General features: G+C 41.0%; 1 non-coding gene across 1 annotated transcript; it reads right to left on the reverse strand.

Moving 5' to 3' along the window:
* Positions 1-4,014: 4,014 nt before the first annotated feature.
* LOC113001330 (small nucleolar RNA R71) lies at positions 4,015-4,121 on the reverse strand. Its single transcript, XR_003266647.1, has one exon. It is a non-coding gene; the product is annotated as a small nucleolar RNA R71 (small nucleolar RNA).
* Positions 4,122-4,786: the final 665 nt, after the last annotated feature.

Consider the following 4,786-nt stretch of genomic DNA (forward strand, 5'->3'; position numbering starts at 1 on the left):
AGGAATCCATTGATGAAGAAGATCCTAGGCCTACAAGCTCCAATGGAGCTTACATCATAACATCTCTGGTAAAATGAATTACCAAAGGTTTAGGCTTACCCAAGTTGGTGTCGCTTGACTGCATGAACACCTATCCTTCCTCCTCCCTTACGCAACCAATTTCAATTCGCCCTTTATCTATCAATCCCTACAATAGCTCCTTGGATACTGGGAATGTCTCTACATCATGCAACTCCCCTGGATGCAGCGAGCACTGATCCCCCTTATCACTATTTGTATTTAACCATGTCAGCCTTACGTAAAGCCTCCAAGATGAAGCGTCTTGGGGTCGACACATCCTTTATTTTCTCCAACTCCTGAGACTTCCCTTTTTCAATGGTGTTCACCAATGAGCTTCCATGATTTGCAAGCAGATTAGTTCTTACATTTGGATTATCCTCTTGAAATGTAAGCCATCCTGCATCAATCAAACTCTGCACTTTATGCTTAAAAGCTACACATTGTTCAACAGAGTGCCCCGAGACGCCACCATGGTAAGGGCATGCAGCGTTAGGATTGTACCATCAAGAAAATGGAGGTTGATAAACCCTTCCCATGCTCACTACTGCTAGCTGGTTGCTGAGTAAGGATGGTAATAGGTCGGCGTACGACATTGGGATTGGGGTGAATTCTACAGGTTTCCTTTCTGGGAAATTCCTCCGTGGGTTGGTGTTTATGTTAGGATTAGGAATTGGATTTGGCCAAGGTTATGTAGGGAATGAATTTTGTGGGTGATGTTGGGGAGGTCTCTACGGTTGGTTAGGTGCTCTTGGTCGAAGGGGCGTTGGGCAGGGGGGAGGATCGATATTGGCCGAGTAGTGGTACTAGTGTGGGGGATACTGATACATGGGGTTGTGAGGGGTTTACGGGGGCCTCAGCCATGTGGGCGCTGTAGTCATGTTATGGGTTTCTCCCTCTTTTTTCTTTGCTTCATTCTCCCCAAGCCTCCTATTACCAGAACTTGTAGTAGAAGCATAATCAAATTTCCCTCTTCTCATACCTACTTCGATCCTCTCGCCGGTAAACACTAAATCTACAAAACTTGAAGGCATGTAACCTACCATCATCTGCAAACTTGAAGGCAGGTAATCATCTCTCTCTATCATTAGGGGCGCTACTTGAGTAACCAAATCTCTCCACCTTTGAGCATATTCTTTGAAAGATTCATTATCTCTCTTGCACATATTTGTAATTGCATTCTATCTGGAGCCATATCAAAGTTATACTAATACTTCCTAATGAAGGCAGCCATTAAGTTCTTCCAGGAACAGACCCGGGAAGGTTCCAAATTGGTATACCAGGTAATAGCTGCCCCAGTTGGACTCTTCTGGAAGAAATGCATCAACAACTTTTCATCTCTTGGATACGCTGATGTGCCATCATTTTCTTGTATTTTCTAAACCCTTTTTGCACCATTTTAATTACTGATTGGTCTTAATTGTCAATTAATCAGGCAGTTTTATTATTTGGGCTCATTTAGCTAATTTGATGTTTTTAATCTAATTTCAGGAATTAATGAAACATTGGGCTTAATCTGGATTTTGGTTATGGACTTGAAGAGGGCAAATAAAGCAGTGCTTACCTTAGTTAATTTCTAATTAGGAAATTTCACAATTTTATTTTATGTTGTTCAGTGTTTATTTCGTTTTGGGCCAGAGTATTGTAATAGGGCCCAGTGACTTTGAGTGACTCTTTTTAAATAGCAGCCTTGGGATTCGTGCAAGGCTATTCTGTTATGCTATTCATTATTCAGAGCTTTTGTTTTAGGGTTTTACGTTTTCTGCTTTGATGCTACTGTTCACGTAATGCAATTTTACGTTTTCTGCTTCTAATTACAATTTCGTTCTTGCTTCTTCTTCTACTCTCATTTACGTTTCTGTTTCATTTACATTTCTGTTCATTTACGTTTCTGTTCATTTACGTTTCTGCTTCATGTTTCATTTGCGTTTTCTGTTTGAATCTATGGAAGGCTAGTTTTTCTGGTGTTGTTTTCTTTTGAGGACGAAGCCCAACTCTCTTTGAGGTTTCGTTTGTAATGTGTTTTCCTGGCAGTTTTCCCTTCACCAATTATCCCAAATTCGTGAACATTAATCAGTGCACGCTTCGTGTTCGATTAATTGCCTCTGAGCCTAACTTGCGTTCATGCTTAATGGACGAAGGGGTAATCGGTGTATGTGGTGCCTAATCACGTATTGATAACCCTAAGTTGATTTTCGCTTAGTAAATTGAAATAGGGTTGGATTAAGTGGTTGACTGTTAGGGACGAATTCTCCATAACCCAGGATAAGAGAATGGCTTCTGAATCTGAGGAAACAACCCGTTTTTAATATTAGTAGTTTCAAATTCCAGTTTACTTGTTCTTCTCTTTAATCACGAAACAAACAAACCCCCCCCAATCGTTACTGTTACTGCGCAAGTATATTATGAACATTTGGTTTGTCATTGCTCGTTGGGAAACGACCTAGGATCACTTCCTAGTTACTGCATTTTCATGTTTATTTGATTCGGGTACGGCCTCGATCAAATTTGGCGCCGTTGCCGGGGAGTAGTGTCCAAAGGTTCATAATAGCTAGCTAGTGTTGTGTGTTTAATCCTTTCGTGTTTTATATTTAATTGTTAGTATTGTGTTAGTATGTGTGTTAGTGTTGTTTAGTGTCCTGGTATTTTGTTTAATGTGTGTTCTGTTTCAGTTTTCCCATTAAGCGTTTCCCCTGTTTCAGTCTTGGGTGTTTTGCTGTGAATAGTGTTTTACGACGGACTTAGCAACCACTTTTGCTTGCGGCAAAACAGAGTAGTAGTAGAAATCAAGTAGAGACGGATTTTAGTGACCACCCATGCTGAATTATTTGAGATTTTTTGTTTTAGTAGCTAGGGTTGTTATTTTTGGCTGATTTTTTTTGTGGTAACTTCTTTTAACCTATATTTTGTGGGAAAAATAGCTAGAGCCTTTAGTTTGGTCAGATTTGAAAGTTCCAAAAAAGTAGCAAATTTTGTGTTTGTCGAAACTTCAAACGGCCATAACTTTTGCTCCGGTTATCAGAATCGCAATTATTATATATGTATTTGGGGTAGAAAAAAATTTCCTATGCCGTGGCAGCCTCCGAGGTCTCCATCGTCCAAAAATAGTGATTTTGTCAAAAGTTTTTTATTTTTCAAGTTTTGTTCACTTATTTTTCTTAACCTACCATTTTTAGCTTCCATAGTTAGACTTTGAATTTTTGCCTGAAATTTTTTGTGCTCTCTTTTCATCATTTTATAAGGTTGCTCACAAAATTTCAAGTCATTTGGATATCATTTGAGGGTAGCTGTAGTTCAAACCTGCACCTTTATTTACATGACAAGGCAACTAGTTGTGCATGCTGAATGTAGTGTATGACTAGAGGCAATCCATCTGACTTACAACCCTTTGACCCTGAGATAGATAGGACATTTCATAGATTAGTTAGGCATCATTTTATACCTTTTGATCATCCTGAGCATTCCATTACTTGTGAATATGTGCATTCTGTTATTGGTGATTTTGAACATCCTGATTTGGAGCATTATAATTTTGAGCATTCTGATTCTAAGCATTCTGATTTTGCACATTCTGAGAACATGGCACAACCTCCACCCCGTGAGAGGACTCTAAGGGAAATGGCTGCACCTGATTTCACCTACGAAAGCTTGTGCATCCAATACCCTGATGAGGATGTCCCATATGTTCTTAAAACTGGACTGATTCATTTGCTTCCAAAGTTTCATGGCCTTGCAGGTGAAGACCCGCACAAACATTTGAAGGAATTTCATATTGTCTGCTCCACCATGAAACCCCCAGATGTCCAAGAGGATCACATATTTCTGAAGGCTTTTCCTCAGTCATTAGAGGGAGTGGCAAAGGACTGGTTGTATTACCTTGCTCCAAGGTCCATCACGAGCTGGGATGACCTTAAGAGAGTATTCTTAGAAAAAGTTTTCCCTGCTTCCAGGACCACAACCATCAGGAAAGATATCTCAGGTATTAGACAACTCAGTGGAGAGAGCCTGTATGAGTACTGGGAGCGATTTAAAAAACTATGTGCCAATTGCCCTCACCATCAGATTTCGGAGCAGCTTCTTCTCCAATATTTTTATGAAGGACTCAGTAATATGGAGAGAAGTATGATAGATGCTGCCAGTGGTGGAGCCCTTGGAGACATGACTCCTGCTGAAGCCAGGAATTTAATTGAGAAGATGGCTTCCAACTCCCAGCAGTTTAGCGCAAGAAATGATGCTATAGTCATTAGAGGAGTGCATGAGGTAGCTACAAACTCAGCTGCATCATCTGAGACTAAGAAGCTTGAAGGCAAACTGGATGCATTGGTTAACTTGGTAACCCAGCTGGCCTTGAATCAGAAATCTGTACCTGTCACAAGGGTTTGTGGTTTGTGCTCCTCTGCTGACCACCATACAGACCTTTGCCCTTCCATGCAGCAACCTGGAGCAATTGAGCAGCCTGAAGCTTATGCTGCAAATATTTACAATAGACCTCCTCAACCTCAACAGCAAAATCAACCACAGCAGAACAATTATGACCTCTCCAGCAACAGATACAACCCTGGATGGAGGAATCACCCTAATCTCAGATGGTCCAGCCCTCAGCAACAACAACAGCAGCCTGCTCCTTCCTTCCAAAATGCTGCTGGCCCAAGCAGACCATACATTCCTCCACCAATCCAACAACAACAACAACCCCAGAAACAACCAACAGTTGAGGCCCCTCCACAAC

Source organism: Glycine max, chromosome 3 (assembly GCF_000004515.6).
Source record: "Glycine max cultivar Williams 82 chromosome 3, Glycine_max_v4.0, whole genome shotgun sequence".
Lineage (NCBI taxonomy): Eukaryota > Viridiplantae > Streptophyta > Magnoliopsida > Fabales > Fabaceae > Glycine > Glycine max.